Source organism: Bos indicus x Bos taurus, chromosome 20 (assembly GCF_003369695.1).
Source record: "Bos indicus x Bos taurus breed Angus x Brahman F1 hybrid chromosome 20, Bos_hybrid_MaternalHap_v2.0, whole genome shotgun sequence".
Lineage (NCBI taxonomy): Eukaryota > Metazoa > Chordata > Mammalia > Artiodactyla > Bovidae > Bos > Bos indicus x Bos taurus.
In genome coordinates, this window is record NC_040095.1 from 10647032 (window position 1) to 10670536 (window position 23505).

The following is a 23505-nucleotide window of genomic DNA, read 5'->3' on the forward strand; positions in this document are numbered from 1 at the left end:
CCTCCGTCCATGGGATTCTTCAGGCAAGAATACTGGAGTGGGTTGCCATCTATCTCTAGGGCTTATTAAAACCCAGGCACTTATCTGCAAGGAATTGGCAAATTCCCACAGGCTTCCACTACCCACATACCCCTGTATACCTGAACCATTTTATACTCCTTACACAGAAGTCTATCTTGATTTGAATTGCACGAAAGAGACATGAGATTCTTTCTACATAACTCTCTAATGTGTAATGAAGGGAGTAAAGTTTACAGGAAGGGATCGTATCAGTGTAAGGAAGACAGCTCCCCAATAAAATGAGCTGTTTCATAAGGTAGCAAGTTTCCTGTCACCATAAGGATTCAAGGATAAGCTGGACAATCACTTATCAGCGATGATCAGGTATAGAGGATGGGACTGGACAAGAACTCTGCCATCTTCTCCTTCTCCGTGCTCCATGCTGACCTGCATGTCGGAACCAGAGCCGTAATGCACTGAGGAAGACGACTCCTCTCCCTGGCCATCTGAAAGTTTAAACTGCTGGCCTGCCCCGCCTGCTCTCTGCCCACAAACGGCTCCTTGACACTGGCAGCAGAGCTGTCTGAGTCTGACAGGCTGGCCAGAGCATGCGACGCCTGTGTTGCTTGGTACTTCTGTTCACGTGGCCGCATCCCCGGGCCCTGTCAGGTGGCCATGGTTTGTCTTGGCCACGTCACTGCCAAGGGGGAGGTGGACAGAGGGCAGGATGAGTGAGCAACAGGTGTTACCAGGAGTCTAGACAGAAAAGTATCCTTATACCCACAGAAGCGTTCGTTTAAAATAGCTCTTTCCCCAAATATTCTTCTGGTGGCACTGGGCCCGTCTGTGCTGTGGTTGAAGATCATTTGGCAGCTCTCATTCCTGCAATCAGAGAATGGCTTCTGGGGCTGTAAAATCATCAGTGAGTTAAGCCAATTAGCTCAGCCAGGAGAGGATTAGACACACCAGCTCTGGTACCAGGGCAACTCCATAAGCTGATTTTACACAGTTTTAGTGTTTTTGCTTACCCCTTTTTCCTCCTGGGTGGTTGTAATTTAACTCGGATGAGGCCCCAGCGGGTGACACCTTTGGGTGCTTTTTTAACTGCCTTTGGAGAAACTGCGTGAAAAGTGTTCACACTTCTCATGCTTGGTGTAGTGAGGAGAGGAGAACGGCCCTGCAAACATGGGCAGTCTGTTTATATGAGAGTAGTAAAATGTCCTTTTCCTATTTGAAAAGGATTGGAAACTCACAGAGCTCAGTCACAGGGACTAGGATGAGGCTCTATCAAGAGTGATGGGATCCTGAAGGCCCTACATGGAACCCAAGCTGATAATGATGTTAAAGCCAAGGGGGCCAGTCTGATGTGAGCCAGAGGGGACTGATCTGTGTTATTAAACATTAGTGCTCTGGGTTACATGTAAAACTGAGGTTAGTTCAATGTTATTCTGGCATGGAAATGACAGTGAATTCATGGGTGAACAGAGCTGAGTTTATAAAGGGATACCCCCTCCTTACCCCAAATGATTTTTTTTTGTTTCTTTTGTTTTGGCTTTTGTTACTGTGAACAGAAAAAAGGGATAGGACAAGAATACAAAAAAGCCCACTCTTCCAGAAAAACTACTGATAACATTTTGATGTATATCCTTCCAGATCCTTCTCTCTCTCTGTGTGTGTGTTTCTTTTTACGGAATTGGAACCAGACTCTGTCATCCACTTTTCCTCCTTCTTATATTGATTCAGTCAAAAGATAGTTAAAGCATGACTACCCTGTGCCTGATCCTGTCCGAGGCACTGGGGGTACGTTGATGAACAAAACAAATCCCTTACCCTTGTGGAGCAGACAGTCTAGAAAGTATTCTGCAGTGAGCATCCTGTCATATGCATAGATCCTCTAATGGAAAAGCATTTTTCAGAGCTATGTACTATTCCATGATATAGATGGACTTTAATGTCTTTGTGTCCTATAGTTGGACATTCAGATGGTTTGTAACTTTTTGCTCTTATGAACAATGATTTGATGAACATTTTGGTAGCTAATGTGTGTGGCACAGCTTTATTAGCAGGAAGGCTGTAATGGAAAATTAATAAAATGAAATGTTCCCTTTGGTAGGGCAATAAATGTGTACTCTCTGGTTGTGATCTGCAGGCAATTAGGTGCAGACATTTGAGCTCAGAGGGTATCACTGACAAATTGGCTGACTGTGTGGCTTAGGCTGGGGCAGGCAAGTCACGTGTGAATATGTTTCAGCTGACCCAGATGGCCAGCCTGGCAGCACTGAGATCTGTGATCTATTAAGGACATATGTAGGTTTCAAGGGTCTTGAGAGGCCCACTGGCTTTCACTGTGGTTTACAAAATAAAGATGTGCCCCTACATGATGATACGCTACTTGAAATGATGTCTTTGCAAACCAAAGAAAAGGGTTCTATGCAGCACACACAAGTGAGTTGGGGACAGCCTGCTCTGTGCACTGAGGGTTGGGCACAGACAGCAGGGTGTGTAGAAGGACCAGCTTTCATGAAGGCCTTTCCACACACTGAGCCATTGTGAGCAGAATGGGAGCTGTCGGAAGGAGATGACACCACTCACAGGAATTAAGGGTTGCTTTCGAGGGGCTGCCTGACTATGTAGATGGCACTGGTGGGGCTTTAGATTGTGCACGTACATCCCTGCTGTGCTCTTAATGCTCCCTGAAGGAAATGAGTTCTTACTTGTGTATAAGTCCAAAATATTGGGAAAATTTTAAATACTATCTTCTTTCACACCACCCTCCCATCTTCACCAAATTCTGTCCAGTCTCCCAGACAAAGTGTCTTGAATCTGCATTCAGTGCCTAATTCTCCCTCACTTGAAGAACTGCAGGAGCTCTCAAGGGTCTCCCGGTGTCCACTTTTCTGAGTCCTCGTTCCCACGGGACAGCTCAGGGGACCTTTGTGATGTGAGCTTTGCATCACATTACTGCCCCTTAAAAATCTTCAGTGGCCTCCTGTTGCCTACAGGATGCCGGAATTCCTTAGAGACTGACAAGCCTTCTAAACCGCCTGGTCTACCTAACCAGCCCTGCCCCAGCCTCACCCACACCTGTGTCCAGCTGTGTCCAGCTTGCGGCTATAGGGAGTGAATTCACTCAGCCCCACTGTGTTCCAGCACAGGCTCTTCCCTTCTGCCTGGGGTCATCCCTGCTTTTTGTTCCTTGGTGTGTTCCTCTTCGTATCCAGAACCTTCTTTGTTGTGGCCCTATTGCATGATGTCCATCTTTGTATTATAACTTATCCTGCTGCTCATTTGCTTGTTGGCTTGTGAGTATCCCTTGCTTGTTGTTGTCCAGTCACTAAGTCACATCTGACTCTTTGTGACCCTATGGACTGCAGCACACCAGGCTTCCTTGTCGTCCACGATTCCCCAGAGCTTGCTCAAATTCATGTCCATTGAGTTGGTGATGCCATCCAACCATCTCATCCTCTGTCGTCCCCTTCTTCTGCCTTCAATCTTTCCCAGCATCAGGGTCTTTTTTAATGAGTCGGCTCTTCTCTTCAGGTGACCAAAGTATTGGAGCTTGCTAGACTGAGGATAAGGACTGAATCTTGTTCAATTTTGTATCTCCTCTCCCATAGCAGTGCTTGACAAAGATTTGTTGTTGAGTGTGGAGCTGATAAAATCTGGGCTGCAAAGATGTTTTCTTTGATGCGTAGCTAAGCAGATAGACTGTGTTCCCAGTGCCTAGTTCTGATTTACATTTTCAGACATCTTTTAAAGATTTTTATTCTAAAGACCATTAATTATGTTACGTGTTGTTGTTGCTCAGTCGCTTAGTTGTGTCCAACTCTTTGCAACCCCATGGACTGCAGGCACACCAGGCTTCCCTGTCCTTCACTATCTCCCAGAGTCTGCTTAAACTCATGTCCATTGAGATGATGATGCCATCCAACCATCTCATCCTCTGTTGCCCCCTTCTCCTCCTGCCTTCCATATTTCCCAGCATCAAGGTCTTTCCCAATGAGTCGACTCTTTTTATCAGGTGGCCAAAGTATTGGAGCTACAGCTTCAGCATTAGTCCTCCTAATGAGTATTCAGGGTTGATTTTCTTATGGATTGACCAGTTTGATCTCCTCGAAGTCCAAGGGATTCTTGAGTCTTCTCCAGCACCACAGTTTGAAAACATCAGTTCTTTGGAGCTCAGCTTTCTTTATTGTCCAACTCTCACATCTGTACGTGACTACTGGAAAAACCATAGCTTTGACTATATGGACCTTTGTTGGCAAAGTTATGCCTCTTTTTTCAAAATACTGTCTAGATTTGTCATAGCTTTTCCTCCAAGGAGCTGCTGCTGCTGCTAAGTCACTTCAGTTGTGTCCGACTCTGTGCGACCCCATAGACAGCAGCCCACCAGGCTCCTCCGTCCCTGGGATTCTCCAGGCAAGAACACTGGAGTGGGTTGCCATTTCCTTCTCCAATGCATGAAAGTGAAAAGTGAAAGTGAAGTCGCTCAGTCGTGTCCGACTCTTAGTGATCCCATGGACTGCAGCCCACCAGGCTCCTCCGTCCATGTGATTTTCCAGGCAGGAGTACTGGAGTGAGGTACCATTGCCTTCTCCGTCCAAGGAGCAAGCATCTTTTAATTTCATGGCTGCAGTCACTGTCCGCAGTGATTTTGGAGCCCAAGAAAATAAAGTCTGTCACTGTTTCCATTTTTTTATGCTACACGAGGGATGTTTTTAGAATTGATTTTCACACATGCTTTCTTAGACACATGATTTGATGTTGCAAACACACACACACATTATTCAACTAGTAAATGGTGAATTCAAACACAGGACTCTCTGACCTCAGACTGTGCTTTTGTATTCTATACTCTGATACCTGGGGGTGCTGGTATTTAGGGTTCAAGAGAAGGAGCTGTAAATGGAGAGAAAGGGAAATGTGAAAAAAGGAAAAACAAAAATAAAAAAATGACTATTTGTATTTAATTAGACATTTAAAAATAGGCAATTTCTTTCTCTTTCAGTGTTTATTGTCATATTTGTCAAATGTGAATAACAATGTTCTGCCTCATAAGATAGCTATAAGGATTAAATAGGATAATGTATCTTATATAGCAAGTACTTAAAAAGTAGCAATTATATTTATTTTCCCAGAATTCCTGGCTTCCTCTTTTTCCATGTGCTCAAGAATCTGTGAGTGGGCCCTAATAGAGATAAATCTTTGCAGATGGAAAGCTCAAGGTTGTCTGTAATTGATGAGAAGTAGACAGCTATTAAATACTCCTTCAGAAGTATCTGAAGACCCCCATGCTCCTTCTGCCCTACCACCTCTCTTATTTACTCCATGAAATCCCACAGTGAGATTTCACTCAAGCCCACCGTCATTGATAAAATCTCATATCTTTCTAGAGTTAACAAATTAAAACTTTACAACTCCATGAAATTGAGTTTTGGGTTTCTTCCTCAGAAAAGGATTTTGATTTGAGCAGGCGACCTGGGGCTTAGTTTGGGGAAGAATTATCTGGTGAAGAAAAGGCTGAAGGAAGTAGTGGAATAAGGGATTCTGCAGAAAACTACTCTGGGCTGTATTATCCAAGATTGGCATCTGCCTTCATTCTTCCTGCCATCTTGTGCAGGATTGTCTCTTGAAATATTTCTTTAATATTTTACTGCCGTCTTTTGCTATAATTCTATTGGAATTTATATGACAAGGAAGTATGCTAAGGGAAGTGAGAGAAAAAAAAAGGACCTGAATTGCCCAATATACATTCTGGAAATCCTAGAGCTGAGCTTACTGGTAGACTCAGTTTAGGACAAGGCCCAAGGGGCAGGACTGATGGGGAAAACACGATAAGCTTTTATTTTAATGTGATAAACTAGATACACATAAGAGTTACCATTTCTAAGCACATGGTTCAGTGAAGTTAAGTACTGTTACATTGGTGTTTAACCATCATATCATCCATCTACAGAACTTTCTTCATCTTCCCAAACTGAAAAATCCATACCCATTAAGCAATAATTCCCTGTCCTTCCAAACCCAGACCTTGGGAAGTTCCATTATGTTATCTGTCTCTGTAAATGTAACTATGCTAGGTATCTCATATAAGTGGAATCATATAGTATTTGTCCTGTGGTGCCTGTCTCATTTGGCTTAGCAGAATATCTTTGAAGGTATTATATTTGAAGTCTATCCACGCTGTAGCCCCCACCTGCTTTTAGAACTGCTTAGGAGAAGGCAGTGGCACCCCACTCCAGTACTCTTGCCTGGAAAATCCCATGGACGGAGGAGCCTGGTGGGCTGCAGTCCATGGGGTCGCAAAAAGTCAGACACGACTGAGCGACGTCACTTTCACTTTTCACTTTCATGCGTTGGAGAAGGAAATGGCAACCCACTCCAGTGTTCTTGCCTGGAAAATCCCAGGGATGGGGGAGCCTGGTGGGCTGCCGTCTATGGGGTTGCACAGAGTCAGACACGACTGAAGCGACTTAGCAGCAGCAGCAGCAGGAAGCAGGAATGAGCAAGGTGACCACTAGACCACCTGAGGTCTACTAGGCCTCAGGCCCTAGGCCTGAATTCAAGAAGTGGGTGCCTGGGCGATCATTTGCCTTTCAAGGAGCTTGCTGATAGCATTGTTCGCATTTCCTTAGCTGCAGGAGATGCAGGAGACGTGGGTTCTATCCCTGGATCAGAAAGATCCTCTGGAGACGGAAATGGCAACCTGCTCCAGTGTTCTTGCCTGGAGAATTCCATGGACAGAAGAGCCTGGCAGGCTACAGTCCATAGGGTCGCACAGTCGGACACAACTGAGCACGTATGCACCAACAAGGCAGGAAAAGACCCGCTGACCGTTCTCTTTGTTCACTGCCTTCCCCTACTCGGGGGCTATTAGAATCGAAAGCAGCCAATTCTTCCCAGTTGAAAAGCCTTTGCAGGGTTGGCAGTGAGGCTGGATACCATTAGGAGCCAGGACAGAATCATTCCCGTTTAGGAATTAGGGCACAGTTGACCATGTTTGATTCTAATTCATGTTTTGAAACAGCCCTCCCCTGCCTCGGGTGGCTTCTGCCTCTCACACAATGTGCGGCTTCTGCGGTAGGCTGTAGAAAGCTTGTCACTTTTGTGCTGGTCATGCTGACCGCCACGTGGGGGTATTGGCAAAGCTGGGCAGTGGCGGCCAGTCTCCTGGACAATTGCCTTGGTCCCTGCTTGGAAGTCTTGTCATGTCTGATGTGGCAGGATCCGGTTTCTAGAGGAAAGGTTCCTCTGGGATTTGGATGAAATCTGGGCTGTCCTGTCCTGTCCTATCCCCAGAAAAATCTGAGCAAGCAGCAATTGTAATTAATACTCAGTGAATCATGCCCACTGGGGGTTAACTCCTGTCAGCCCAATGTTCTGAATGGGTGGAACACATGGTGTTGTTTGGGTGCTAGCCATGCTTGCTAATGAAGAATTCACTTCACTTCTCTTGGCCTTAAGGTTAGTCAAGGATAGATGCCCAGAAATAAAGTAGTGTCCTAAAAGCTACCTCCCACAGCTCTGACGGCTTTGCTTTCTCCTCCTCAAGGGGATTCATCTCGCTTTTAAGCCGCTTGCATATATTTTCACTTCTGAATAAAGTAATTCTTTTTCAATTTTTTTGTTTACTTTTTAAATGCTTTTTTCCCCATACATTTTAAAGATTGAAGTATAATTGATTTACAATCAACAGCAAAGTGATTCAGTTGTACATATTGGTATGCATTTGTATACACTTATATATGTATATATATTATTTTTCAGATTCTTTTCCATTATAGGTTGTTACAAAATATTGATTATAGTCCTGTGCTACACAGTAGGTCCTTTTTGTTTATCTATTTTATCTGTAATAGTATGTATCTATTAGTATATTTTTATTAATCCTCAATATATTAATATATATTAATGTTAGATATATTAATTCCAAATATAGTGGTATATGTATGTTAATCTCAAACTCTTAATTTATCTCTCCCCCTGCTTACACTTTGGTAACCATAAATTTGTTTCCTATGTCTGTGAGTCTGCCTCTGTTTTGCCAATAAGTTCTATCATCCGATATCTATTTTGCAAATAAGTGATATCATATGATTTGTCTTTGATTTATTTAGTGTGATAATTTATAGGCCCAGAGTAAGACAACTCTGAAGAAATTTTTAAAGTAAAATTTAGCACATATATAAAGTACACATCATAAGTCAGCAGGTTGATGGATTCTCCTAAAGTTTAAAATCCATGGAAAACACAGATCAAGAAGTAAAATATTCCTATAGTTTCAGAACCTTCCCGCTCTTGCAGGCCCTCTTCCAAGGGAAACCAATATCCTGATTTTTAATATCCTAGATTAGTTTCACCTACTTCTCAATAAGAACTTTGTCTGTTTTTGAGTCAACAGTGTATATACTTTAGTGTCTGGCCTGCTTTACTTAACACTGTACCTGTGAGATTCATCTGGGTTATTGTTGTAGTTGTACTTCATTTATTCTTATTGCTGTATAGCGTTCCACAGTTTATTTGTCCATTCTGCTGTCAATTCTGTGCCGAGGCATATTGGTGCCTGAGGAAAACTCAGGCTGATTTTTCCTGATCACTAATACTGATTCTGCTTTTATTTAAAATTTGGTATTTTGTTCATCATGGAGTTTTTGCATTACTTTTAATAAAAAAAAAAAAAAAACAATGCACTAAAATATTATTTACCATGAGTACCAGTTTTTGGGCACCCTTTAAACTTTGCTCCTGAGGTGAGTGCTTCACTTATCTCACTGTGGCTCCATCTGCTAGAGATGGACACATGAAGTTTTTGGACACAGTTTTCGGCAAGTACAAGAAATGCTGCTCTGAACATTGTTGTCCATGTTTCGTGGTAAACATAGGTTTGCATTTCTCTAAGTGTATACCTAGGAGTGAAATTTCTGCAGACAACTTATAAAAAATTCTTCTGTTGAAGTATAGTTGATTTATAACATTGTATTAATTTCTGCTGTGTAGCAAAGGGATTCAGTTATACATACATGTACTCTTTTTCCATTATGGTTTATTATCACAGGACATCAAATACATATTCCTGTGGTACATAGTAAGACCTTCTTGTTTATCCATCCTATGTCAAGTAGATTGCATCTGCTGACCCCAAACTGACAATCCTTCCTTCTCCCCCCCGTCCCCTTCGGCAACCATAAGTCTGTTCTCTGTCTGTAAGTCTATTTCTGTTTTGTAGATAAATTCATTTGTATATACACAACTTTTCAATAGAAGGCTTTCGTGCAAGAGCAGGGGGCTTTTGTGTTCCCTTCCATATACCAGCCTTTTCTTCCAAAGTTGTTTTGAGAATGTTATTCAGCCTTAGTATGTGAGCCTGACTGTTACTTTCTGTTGGCGAGAGAGGGCTTGGTAGAAAGTCAAGCACGAGGCTCCCTGGCACGTGCATCCATCAGAGCCCAAGGACGCCTGGGAACCAAACACATGCGTGTGACCACAGTGTGCTCCGTCACTGGGGAGAGTCCCTTAGAAACAAGATCCTTGAGACTCATTGGCCAGGTTTTGGTATCAGTTAGCTGGTACCGAGACCTCTTTCCACATTTGTTCATATCCTCTGGAAAAGTTTGTATCTATTTCTTGATAGTTCTAGAGAACTTACTAATGAACTCAGAAATGAAACCATTCAACATGCATGTTTAGAAAAATGTATCCCATGAATATTAGTCTGTTCAAGTTTCCTACTTTTTCTTGAGATAATTTTTCTTTGGAAAAGGTCTACTTCATTATGATTCTCAAATGTGTTAGTACATATTAATTTCTTGTTCCTTAAAAGCATTCCTCCTCTTGCTGTTATACAACCGTTTTTTTTTTTTTTTCATCCTGATAAGTCTACTTAAAAAATTTTTTTGGGGGTAGAGTTTTTGTTCTCTCTTATTTTTGAGTTAATAAAAGATATCAACACTGCAAATTTTTCTCAGGGTTCTTGCTGTTATTACTTAAAAAAACTTTTTCTGATCAACAAAAATTTACAAATTTTGTTTGATTGAGTGTCTGAATTTTTTTCTTTTGTGACTTCTTTCATTGCTTCTGTGTTTAGAAATTCCACCCCTAATCCAGCATTAAATATTTATCTAATTAAAAATTTTATTGTATTTTAATTTTTGTACTTAAATTTGAAGAAATTTCTTTGATCTAAAGTAAGTATTTAACTTGCTTTTCTACAAAAACGTGCTGGCTACTTTTAGCATTGTTATTATTATTATTATTTACGGTCCATACCTTTTTCTGTTGGTTTATATAATTCCTTTATTATCTACTAAATTCTTATATGTATTTTTGATTAATGCAATATGTGCGTTCCTGAAAAAAATCTCTCATTCTGCAGAACGATGGACTATGAGGAAAACAGGTTTAGAGGTTAGCCACTAAAAACCTAGCCTACTTCATAACAAAATTACCACAACTGTCATAAAAATTCTAGCATAGTTAAATCTTCACTGGCATTTGTACCCTTATCACAGGCAGTCCATGATTTACAGGTGTAAACCTCCGGGCTTTGAGACATAGGCCTTTGGGGATATTTACTAAATATAGACAAATTTTTATCAAAATAAAAATCTGATATGGGTTATAGCCTTTTAAAAAATAAGTTTTATTTCTTCTTATTTTTTAAGCACATCTGAAATGACATTGTAGTTTTCGCAGCTTCACCAAAATTGTCATGTTGTAGAAGACACAGAAGTCTGGAAACCATTAAACCAACCACAAATTTCAATAAAATACTTCTGTAGAATTCTCATTTTTTAAAAATGATCTACATACAGTATTAAGACTTTCCTCTTTGTGATTTTTTTAAAGAAAATATCTATTTTATTGTCCTCTTTAAGAACCAGATTCTGAATTTTAAAATTTTATTGACCTTCTCTTTTTTGATTCATTAATTTCTACTCTTAACCTTCATTTTAAAGCATTTTTTTAGGTAGTGATAGCATTAGAATTAAAAAAAATTACTCAGCTAAATGCTAATTCATATATTTTTAAGCTTTTAAAATTAGTATTATACTTAAGGCTATGGATTTTCCTTTGAGCCTAACTTTGAGTACAATAATTTTTGGTATTTAGTATTCTCACTTATTATTTTTAAAATAGCCATTATGTTTCCCCATTTTGACTCCATATTATTTAGAAAAGTTCTTTTTTAAATTTATAAGTGTATAATGTCAACAGAAATTGAATTTTTTTTCTTACTGTGAGCTTTACTTCTTTCTGGATTTTATTAAGTTAGTCTTAGTGGGCTAATGTATGCTTACATTTATTAAGCAAAAACAGACAAAAAACTTGAGCAGGTTTTTACTAAAATTTTATGCGTGCTCACAAAAATATGAGCTATATTTTAGAGCTGTTCTACCATGGGGTGAGCTAGTTAGTTATCCAGATACTCGTAACCCTCGATGGATGAGGATCACTCCTGGGTGATGACTCCCTGACAGGTGGCAGAGCACAGCCCCTGGCCAGCACAGGCCGTTAGTTGATGAGATGCAGGAAACTATTGCAGTGTATGGAGACAGAGGGCAGAAGGAAGAGGGCGTATCGTGAGGGCACATACAAGGTCTTCTAGGCTTTCGAGTGGTCCTGAAGCTTGAGTAAGAAGTCGTAGTTAGAAATGGCAGCAAAGAGTTAGGACTCTCCAGATGAAAGGAAATGAACATACAGAGACAAAAAAGGAGGCATATAAATTCAGCAATTTGTGATGCAACTTTTTGAATATAAAAGGGTATGTGATGGGGGAGAGGATAAGGAGAAGAATGTCTAGAGAGAGGTTAGGGAGAAGTCGTGGACCAGAATTCAAGGGCCTTATATTCTGTATTAGCAATTTTGAATGTCATTCTGATGGCAAAAGGCAATATTTGAAGGGTTTGAAATACAAGAGTGATATGTCCAGGTTTTCATTTTTAGAAAGAGTATTTTGAACGCTGTGTGGAAAATAGATTAGAGGGTGATAAGATTAAAATCAGGAAACTCAGTTGGGAGGATATTGCAGTAGCCAGAGATGATGGTGGCTGGACTAAGGTAGTATTAGTTGGGATGGGGAGAAGTGCTTGGGAGATGTAATTAACAGGACTTGGGTGGCAACGGAGAAGTGGGAGATGGGGAAGGCAGAGTACGAGCGGAAAGGGTTAATAGGAACTATAACTTCCAACTTCCTGATGTGGGTCTCCATCATTGCTTGAGATGGGGATGCAGTGGGAATAAATGTGGGAGTTTGGGATATTTTAAGTTTGAGGTGTCAGTGGGAGATCCAAAAGGGAGACACATCTCCAAGGGGGGAGGATAGAAGGGTCTTATTTTCTTTGATAGGTCCAATCTGCAGATTTAGATTTAGGGGTGGTGGTCAGCCTAAAGACAGTAGTTGAAACCATAAGATCAAACAAGATGGCCCCAGGAGAGTAGACAGAATGAGATTTATGAGAGGAAGCGGAAGAAAGCTGTAGAAATGTGAATCCTCCCAGGGCTGCCATTTAAAATGTGTATTACTTTTTCATCTGGCCATGAATGAAACCCCTGTCTCCTAACTTTCAGAAAATGGCACACAGAAAGGCCGGTGGGAAGCTGCACGCGCGTGCGTGCCTGAGGCCAGCTTTTCCTGATTAAAACTCTCCCTGGGCTTGTGGTGTTGCATCTGTGGCTTTCCTTGGCACGGCCTTCTATTTTGAGAGAAACTTTTTGGAGGAACTGATCTTTTCTTCTCATATCTCTGGTTCAGCTTATGCTATAATATTTACATTGGCTGCTTGCCTTTCTTTCACCAGTTGGGACTGGTTGTGTCCCTGTAACCATTCACCCCCCTCTGTTTTAAAGAAATAAAAATGGAAATGGCTGATTTAAAACAGAGAGTTTGCAAAAGTTGTGTCTTTCTTTTGCTGACAAGAGAAAGAAAGTCTACCTGTACCAGATCAGCCCATTTCTAAATCTAACTGCACATTGGCTCTTCTGGCTGGGGGGTGGGGTTGGGGGGGAGGATGGATCCCCCTTCAGTGGGAGTAGAATCAGCTTCAATAATACCATTTTTGCACTTCTCCTTGGTAAGTGAAATTCATTTTCCAACATCAACTGCAGATTGTGAATTATTAATAGCCTCCCCAAGGTATTCCACTGGCCTAATCTTATCCTGCTCTGTATAAATTGGTTTTGATTCTTTTCATTTGTAAGAGAACTTTGCCATCCTTGAGACCTTTCCTTATTTGTACTGATGCATGAATATCCTAACAAATCCTAAACATCTCATTCAATTTTGGGGGAGGTCTATTTGTTGGAAATCATTTTCTAGGATACAATCTATGCCTTTGCTTTGTACTTCAGAGTCATGTGGAATAATTCTAATGCCTCTTCCAAAGGACAGGCTTTCAAATATTTAAATTCAAATATTTGAACTCCCCTGTGGTGTTGGCCTCCTATTTTTCCTCTGCTTCCTCCCTTAAATTTCCCAACTCTCCCCTCCTACAAGATTTACATGTGACAGATACAACTTAGTCACTGTCTTTTTGGAGTTAAACCAAACCTAAGTCTTTTCAGTTTAGGTTCTACAGTTTAAGAGGGAATGCAATAAATTAAAGTGATTACACTTGTGAAGATACTTGAAACTCAACAATTTGGGGCATCACATTTCTATGAAGACAGCCTGACATCTGATTTCTTTTGGTGACCACTTTATATTCTTGCCTCATATTGCGTTGGCTATCAAGTAAAACTTCATATTATTTTCATGAGAACAACCATCTTCCTTATTCTGCAGTTGTGTGGAAGATCTTACATTTCTTCTAATTAGATGACATCTTGCTAGACCCAGCCCATTGTTCCAGTTTCTATCTCTTTCTGGATCTTGATTCTGTCCTGCAAACTGTTAGCAATTAACCTCATGATCTTGTCATATGTACACTTAAGTGCAATTTCCTCTTTTAAATCCCTGATTAAAATGAAAGTTATTTATAAAAGTGTTAAGGAAGGAGAACTGGACACCTTTGTCTGTACTGATATTACTTGATTAGTCAATACCCTTTGGTTAATATACAATTTAGCTAAACCTTAGTTTATGTTACAGTAATAAACAGTCTCCAAATCCTAGTGGCTTCCAGTAACCAGAGTTATTCCTCACTCACAGTTTATGCTGAGTGTTGTTCAGCTATGGCTCTGTTCCCTTTGTCTTCTTGCAAGGCCAGGAAGAAGTAGAAATCCTAGTCTGTGATATCCTTTTTTCATGTCAAAGAGAGACAAAGAGATATTGCTAATCTACACACAATGGTTCTTAAAGCTTCTGCTTTAATGTGGATGTGCTACATATCTTCACAGCTAGTCATGTGATCAAGCCCAACATCAGTGGGACAAGGGTGCATACTCCTTCCTTGGGTGTTCTAGAAGTATGGCAATGAGTGGCATGAATAATTAGATGTAATTAAATAATCTGGTCCCATCATTTCATGGGAAATAGATGGGGAAATAGTGGAAACAATGTCAGACTTTATTTTTTGGGGGCTCCAAAACCACTGCAGATGGTGATTGCAGCCATGAAATTAAAAGATGCTTACTCCTTGGAAGGAAAGTTATGACCAACCTAGACAGCATATTGAAAAGCAGAGACATTACTTTGCAAACAAAGGTCCGTCTAGTCAAGGCTATGGTTTTTCCAGTGGTCATGTATGGATGTGAGAGTTGGACTGTGAAGAAAGCTGAGTGCTGAAGAATTGATGCTTTTGAACTGTGGTGTTGGAGAAGACTCTTGAGAGTCCCTTGGACTGCAAGGAGATCCAACCAGTCCATTCTGAAGGAGACCAGTCCTGGGTGTTCATTGAAAGGACTGATGCTGAGGCTGAAACGCCAATACTTTGGCCGCCTCAAGCGAAGAGTTGACTCATTGGAAAAGACTGATGCTGGGAGGGATTGGGGGCAGGAGGAGAAGGGGATGACAGAGGATGAGATGGCTGGGTGGCATCACCGACTTGATGGACATGAGTTTGAGTGAACCCTGGGAGTTGGTGATGGATGCCAGGGAGGCCTGGCATGCTGCAGATCATGGGGTCGCAAAATTGGACATGACTGAGCGACTGAACTGAACTGAACTGAAAACTAATATTTGTGTATCAGTTCCAAAATGTTTTCAGATCTCTGTGTTAATTTCCACAACTTTGTGAAGCTACGATTTTTATGTCTATCAGATGAGATTCTGAGATGTATTGTCTTGTTGGGACTTAATCTCAAATATGCTGATGCCTATGATGTACTTCCAGTACTGATGATAATGATGATGACAAATATTCCTTGTATTTATTGAGGCACTTTACCTGGCAGGCACCATCGTGGGTGGTTTATTATCCTATTTGGCAGTATAATTAGCTCTAGCTGTCTCAGTAGATGAACCTCAAAATCTCAATGTCTTAACACAATAAAAGTTTATTTCTCTTTCACATCAAAATCCCATTTGGCCCAGGTGACTCTTCAGGAGTAGCTCTTTGAGTGGTGACTTAGGAATCTGGGCTGCTTTTGTCTTTTTACTGGGCCATTTGGAACATGTGACCTCCAAGACTCCCTTGCAAGGTGACGAGAGTGGGGATAAAGAGAGAGAGAAGGAGAAGAAGAAGGACAAGGAGATGGAGATGGAGGAGCCTGGTGGATATTTTTGAGGCCCACGATGGGAAATTGATCCCATCTCTTCCACTCACATCCCATTAGCCTTATTAGTCCCGTGACCTCATGTAGCTGCATGAGGGTTGATAAATAAGCAGAGCATTAGGCATTTGATGAAAATTAATAGTGCCCGTCACAAAGTTAGAATCATATCATCCCCATCTTCATAGATGAGAACTTGAAGTGGAGAAAATTTAAGTGCTCTTCATTGGGCACATCTATAGTAGTAAAGTAGATGGGATGTGAACTCAGGCAGTCATGCTTCACAATCTGTGCTGTTAGCAACTGCATTAGACTGCCTCTCATCTCTCATCATGATTAGCTTGGTTATGAATACGTTGACCCAGGCTGGCATCCAGTCACATTTATCCATTTTGTTAAAAACATCATCAAAGCCTTTTTAACTCTTCTACTGAAATCCTGGGGCATTGGAGATACCACGATCATAATGCTATTAAAAAAATGAAACTGGTATAGCAGAATTAGTTATCAGTGATCACTTTTTTTGGATTTGTTTTCTCATGAGAGATGAACACTTTTGGACTAAAAATGACCACAAGGATAAGGACATGGATGTCTCAGAGGAACTCAGAGGAGCAGACTGCCTACTGGCACCCCTATGCCCTCCTCTGCTGGTCTCATATCCTGGCTCCATATAGAACCCAGTAATGTGGATCATTCTAGGAAGCACTCAGGTTAAATTTTTCCATTAGCCTGGAAGTGAGGACTTGGACTGAGAAAGTATATTGTTACAGAAAATTTTAAAAAGTTAAATTTCTTGAGTCTGTAGGTAGAGATGAATAGCTACTACATTTAAAAAATGTAGTAGCCCTGGTGGCTCAGTGGGTAAAGTGTCTGCCTGCCATGTGGGAGACCCAGGTTCGATTCCCAGGTTGGGAAGTTCCCCTTGAGAAGGAAATGGCAAGCCACTCCAGTACTCTTGCCTGGAAAGTTCCATGGATGGAGGAGCCTAGTAAGCTACAGTCCATGGGATTGCAAACAGTTGCACACGACTGAGCAACTTCTGTGGCTTCCCTGATAGCTCAGTTGGTAAAGAATCAGCCTGTAATGTGGGAGACTGGGTTTGATCACTTGTTCGGAAGATCCCCTGGAGAAGGGAAAGGCTACCCACTCCAGTATTCTGGTCTGGATAATTTCATGGAATCACAAAGAGTCAGATGTGACTGAGTGACTTTCACTATCATCTATTCCCCAACTCTGGCAAACATTTGGGCTTCCCTGCTGGCTCAGATGATGAAGCATCTGCCTGCTATATGCGAGGCCCAGGTTTGATTCCTGGGTTGGGAAGATCCCCTGGAGAAGGAAATAGCAACCCACTCAAGTACTCTTGCCTGGAGAATCCCATGGACAGAAGAGCCTGGTAGGCTACAATCCATTGGGTTGCAAAGAGTCAGAGACGACCGAGCAACTTCACTTCTCCTTAAAAAAAATATTGCCCATCTGGTGATCAAATTTATCATTCTCTCATTTGTGAATTCTCTTTATTGTCCATACTTAAAAATGGGACTGGCTGTCTCTAGAGCCTCTTCTGTGCTTCTCTGTGGTTCCTCACTGATTTCTGACCATGACTGAACCATGTCATGTGTAGATTTTCACAAAGGAAGTGTGTGATGAGTCAGAATCAGAGTATATACCTGCTTCTGAATACCAAAATTTTATCTCATGAGCTCTTCATCTACCTTGGGTTGTTAATTCCCCGTGAATTAATTTATCTTCCCATTTCCAGAAGATCTTTTTTTGACAAAGAGGCTGGAATAAAATTGGAGCTAAAGAGTCTTGGTTTCTAATTGTCCTCCACCAGCCTAGCAAGAATCTCAACTTTAGCCTAAGGAGCAGTCATCCCAGAAGTTAGATGTGAGCTTATGTGCCCAAAGTATCATGGAATCAGCTTGACAGTGCTTCTTTACTCAAAGATCTGAGGATCCTCCAGAGATAGAAGTACCAGCAATAACAGAGGGTAATGAGAGTAGAGGCCAAGAAGTTGGTCCAAGGAGAATGGACCAGCTTTCGAAAAGAGGGGCCATTCTGAGCACAGTCTGGCACAGGTCACTACCATCACCCCTGGCCCAGTCCTCACGAACTCAGGTCCAGGGTGAGGAGGCTGTTACAAAAGCAAGGAAAGCTGAAAGGACCATTTCTTAGTAGCTTTTGGGGGACTTGGTGCAAGGAGAAGGAAATGGCAACCCACTCCAGTATTCTTGGCTAGAGAATCCCGTGGACAGAGGAGTCTGGTGGGCTGCTGTCCACAGGGTCACACAGAGTCGGACACGACTGAAGCGACTTAGCATGCCTGCATGCACTGGAGCAGGAAATGGCAACCCACTCCAGTATTCTTGCCTGGAGAATCCCAGGGACCGAAGAGCCTGGTAGGCTGCCATCTATGGGGTTGCGCAGTCTGACACGACTGAAGCGACTTAGCAGCAGAGAGTGCAAGCTGTGAGCAGAGGTGCTGTTGGCAGTAGAGATGTTGACAAGACAGGGGTGGTGGCTGTTGGAGCACAAGCGTTCGTTGCTACCCTTGGTGTGAACATGACTTGAGAATTCTCCACAGAGAATCAGAAGAGGACAGGAAAAAATGTCAATTACAGCGATGAAAGCTGGATGACTTGGTATTATCTCTGTTTCCCCTTAGGGGTTCCAAAAGCCATAGGAAAAGAATTTTGTGTGTGTGTGTGTGTATGTTAGAAGTCCTACAGGATAGGTGGAACTGAAGCCAGAAAGATAGTGTTTTGTGTCCATTATTATTATCTTATTATTACTTCTATGTTTGCATGCACTGAGAAAACAAGTTTTATTAGTTTTACTCCATTTGCTCCAAATAGCATTTTTACTTCCTTGTCCTTCTCAACCTAGATATAAGGAAAATATATTTCATTGTCTTTCATACTTGGCCAGCCTTAGCTCATTGTGTGCTTCCACTTTCTGACCTGTGTCTTAACCTCTGTACTAGCCTTTCATATTCGTTCGTCTCTGCGTATGTCTTCATCTTTTGAATTATTTTTATAGCTATGAGTAAATTGCAAGTTCCCTTTGCGTCCTTGTTGTCCTTAGTAGGTAACTTTTCTCCCCCTCCCCCACCCCTTGGGCTATGAACTTCCTTTTCTTGCTATGTCTTTTTAAAGACTCAACTTTTAAACTGAAAACACAACTGTTATGGTTACATTGTAGAAAGCATGAAAGTAGAGAATCATCAGTAAGGAAAAATGGCCATAACTCCACCACACAGAGACAATTTATATTAACACTTTGATATCTTCCCAGTCATTTCCCCATGCATATCTACACAAACATTATATGTATATATGTGTGTGAGTGTATGTATGTACACAATACACCTATAGTTATAAAACTGGGGTCATACCACACATGACATTTTGCAAACTTTTTCATCTATCAGTGCATCACGTTCCTTTCTCCATGTCATTTATTTTTCCAAAGCCATTATTCTAAATGATTACAAAAATATTTTAAAGCTTTTGATTCCTCTGGCTAATGTGCTTTCCAAAAAGGAGATGCTAATGCACTTTCTTGAGCAGTGTTTAAGAGCATCATTGTTGGATTCCTTGTATTCTCTTTTTTGCTGGATTCCCTCCATTCTTATAAACACAGCAATTTAAAAAACGTCTGCTAATTGTCTAGGTAAAAAATGGAGTATTATTGTTACGATTTGCATTCCTTTGATTGCTAATGAAACTGAACATTTTTCATGTTTACGACTATTATACTTTTTTTCTTTCATGAATTGTGTGTTTATGCCTTGTCATGCATTTGCAATGCTCTTGTTGGAATTTAATTTTTCAGATGTCTCCTAATCCTCTTCTCTATCAAGAGTCTCAGACAATGTGATCATGCTGATACCTTATCTGAGGACTTGGAAATTTGCCTTCTGCAAGCCTACTGAATGTTTCTGACTGTATCTAGGTGACAATCACACAGTTAAATGGTTTGGCCATGTGCCTTGAGTTTCATTTGCCTCCAGTAGCTGAGTGATCATATCAGAGTGGTTTACCTTTGCTCCCTCAAGATCACAATTGGCATAGCATTGACATCAGTGCCTTAGTGATGCCAGAAAATTGAATGAAGGAGGGGGAGGGAAAATCCTTGGAGAGGTTTGGGTGTGGGGCAGTGAGCTATGCCTCAGTGGGTCTCAGGAAGGGCACCATCTGTGGGCCTTTGGGATCCTGTAAAGAATCTTACGGATTTGGGAAAGCCAGCTGAAGCAGTTGACCATGGTGTCATGCTCCAGGGACATTTGATCAGGGTAGGGATCTCAATCCAGAGGGGAGGACTGAGATAAATAAAGTGTGGAGCTTAGATCATTATGTAAGGTTAGTCAAGGAAGGATGAGGACAAAGAACAGGACTCAGGGCCTGAGACTGTTAGAAACAGGACACCCTGGTGAACTAAGGTGGGGCTAGGTCTGTTCCTGGAAGCGCCAGGAATGTATAGGAAAAAAAGGCCTCTAAGCTAGGAAGCCACGGTCAGTCCTGTCAAAGGGGAAATGGCTGGGGGATGCTAAAAGGAAAGGGGAACACCTTAGAGTTAAAAGTCGGCTGGAACTGAAGGGAGTGGGGACAAAAACATCCTTTCCAAGCCCACCCACCCACCCTGTGCCATCACCCACTGCCAGGGATGCCGTGCTCACTGGCCCTCCCTGCTGCTTATACCCACCTTACCTTCTACTGCACCCTGTGAATCTCATTTTATTTTAAATTAGCTCTTCTATAGCTTAGACTTTTTGCAAAACCTTCTCTTCACCCCTGGCTTTAACTGAAATGTATTCTTCCTTAGAACCTGCTTCCTCTATGGCCCTTTGGAGGGAAGGAATTCTTTCATATTCCACACATCCCTGGGCCAAGGGAGGCGTTTGTATTTCTTCATGTCCCACTAAACCATTTCTCTTGGATCCTCATGCAAAAGTCTCTTTTCCTTTGAAATTTATGTGGTCTGGCTCTGCTGCTTCCCCCGATCCTTGACATAAATATTGGCTTACTCAACATTTATGAGGGTTTTGGAACCTAGCTTATAGGTTTATTATTCATTCCATTTCTTGATTGACTTCAATTTCCATCTAACATTTCCACCTAAAATTCTTTAGCCTCCTTGACTCTGATGACCTTCACCTCTGGAGGCATCCACTGTCAGAGCCTTCTCTACTTCCATTACCTGGACTCTGAGTGCTGCTGGAGGAAACTGCATAGCCTTGCACTTGATCTCAGTAATAGTTGATGGTCTGACCTTAACTGAGCCTTAGCTCATTATTCCTTTCTCCTGCCCATTGTCAGCTCTCTTTCCCATGTCCTGTAATAACTGTTCCAAGTCCTCTGACCTTCTCAACTGTCTATTCTAATCCCACTAACTTCTGTAAAGAGATAGATACCCTTTCTTTCTGTCTTGTAGGAGACACTGAGGTCATTAGTTGTGACTTTACTCATCTCTTTCCTTCGCTCCTCACTCGCAAACTCATCTGCATCTGACTTTCCTCTGTCCTTCACTCTAGTAGCCAAGTAAAATGTTCATCTCCCGTTTAAAGGTAATTCTCTCCTCAGTGCCTTAAATCACATTTTTTCCTTCCCTAAGGAGCTTCTCCATACATTATCCTCACACCATTCTGTATTCTTATTCTTTCTTTCTCCACTGATTCTTTTGCTTGGTACCTAAATAAGTACCTGTCTCTTCTTGAACATCCCTCTCTGAATGCTGCCCCTTCTTCCTTCCCAGTCAGCTCTTTCCAAAGAGTATCCCCACATGCTCTGTTGACTTCCTCTTCTGACTGCTCCTCAGTTCTCTGCAATCTGACCTCCCACCACACAGTCATCTATGAAAGCATCTCTTACAGAGATCACCGGTGATCCACTTATCAAACTCAGTAGGTACTTCTTGTACTTATATGATTTCTCTTTCTTGTTTGACACTGTGATCATTCCTTTTTTTTTTCCTCTTTTGGATGTGTTTTCGTTGGTTCCCATATCACTCTGTCAGCTCTTCTTGTTCCTTCTGGATTGTTGTTATCCATCACTCTACTCTGAGGAATCTTCTTTTGGATGCTCCCAAAGATCCTATGCTTGTTACTCGTTGGCCACTCTACACACTTTACACTCAAGTCTTCTGGTGTCACTTGTGTGTTGACTCTAGACCTCTCCTTGAGTATGAGATCAGAGAAGCCAGCTGCCCATAGGCAAACTCCACTTGGATGATCCTACAAATAGGAGATGGTACTTAATTCATAATTGTTTCATAAATCAGTGTCCAGAACTTGATTCATCATTTTTGTTTCCAAGCTTGTTTTTCCTCCTGTTTATTTTGTGTGTACATGACATGACCACTTATTTCTTTACAGTGATAAGAAATGAGATTTTCTGTGCCTGAAAAAGTCCCGTTCTGCTTTACTGAAGGAAAAAGAGGAAAAGGTGAGATGGAATGACGATAAGCTCTGGTTTTCATTATTCTACAGAAATGTCTCCTATTTTGCTTTCGCCACAGTGGGTGTTGGTTGTTACTAATTGTCTGTATCCTGCTCCACCTCACGTAGATGTGAGAAGTCCAGGTTGCTCGGCCTGAGCAGATGTCCTCATTTCTGTAACGGAGTGCTTTTCAAATTTTAGAATGTAAAATATTCACCCAAGAAGGGTTTTTTGGTTTGTTCCTTTTTGTAAGGTAATGGACACTATCCATGAAAATTCGAGGACTAAGGTGGGGCTTAGAAATCTGTCCTTTCGGAAGCTTCTCAGATAATTGTGATAAACATAATTCATTGGCCACATTTTTAGAAACCCTGTTCTAGTATATTGGAGCTGCCAATTTGCCATATTCTTTAACTATTAAAGATCTCTGTCGCTGAAAGCCCTATTTAACTGATATGTCAGTGAATTTGGGGATTTGATTCTATAAGATTTGTACAGATAGGTCAAACTTGTGACCATATTTACATGTGTCCAAAATAACATCCCACTGAGCTGTGTTTTTAAATGGCATATCCAACTGACTTCTTGGAAGACGGAATGAATGACAGATTTTGTATGTATTGACTTGTAAAGACAAAGTCACAATTCTTAACTTGTCTACTGGGAGAATGGAACAGAATTTTTTGCAGGTGACTGAATATACTGCTTGTTTTGTTTTCTTTTTTTTAAACGTATGTCCCCGCCCTCTTGAACCTCCCTCCCACATCCACCCCTTCCCCCTTCCCACCCCTCTAGGTTGTAACAGAGCCCTGCTTGGGTTTTGAGTGCAAGTGGAATCTTCCCATTCCACTGTAGACAAGAACAAAACTTTTTCCTGCTGAATGTTTTTCAATCTAGATTTCAAAAGCATCTTCCTCAGAACATGCATGTCATGGGTTAATCAGCAACAGCTTGCTCATTCTGCGGTTTTGCTCCTCCGAGGCCAGTGCTACCTATGACTGGTACCCTAGCCAAGATACTGTTTATATCTCTCTCCTTCCCAAGCTTTGTGTCTAAAAGGTTTTTCCTGCTTGTCAGGGGTAGAACCTATATCTAAAAACAAAGGAGTTATTCACAGTTTAAAAAATAACTTTGTGGGCTTTTTAGCCAGAAACTTTACAAATGCTCATTAGCTCAATAACAACAACAGTATTCAGGCAAACAACACTCGTAAACTTGAAATGACTTCAAAAATGATGATAGAGTGAGCCATGAATCAGCCTCTAGGATTTGTCTTTCTTCTCAGTTGCTTCTGTCTCCTTTTGCAGTTGTAATAAGACTTTCCAAGTGATTAGTTCTCATGACTTTGCTGATATTCAAATGACAATTAGCCACTTTGCTATTTGGTGATTGTGAATGATTCTGAACTTCAAAG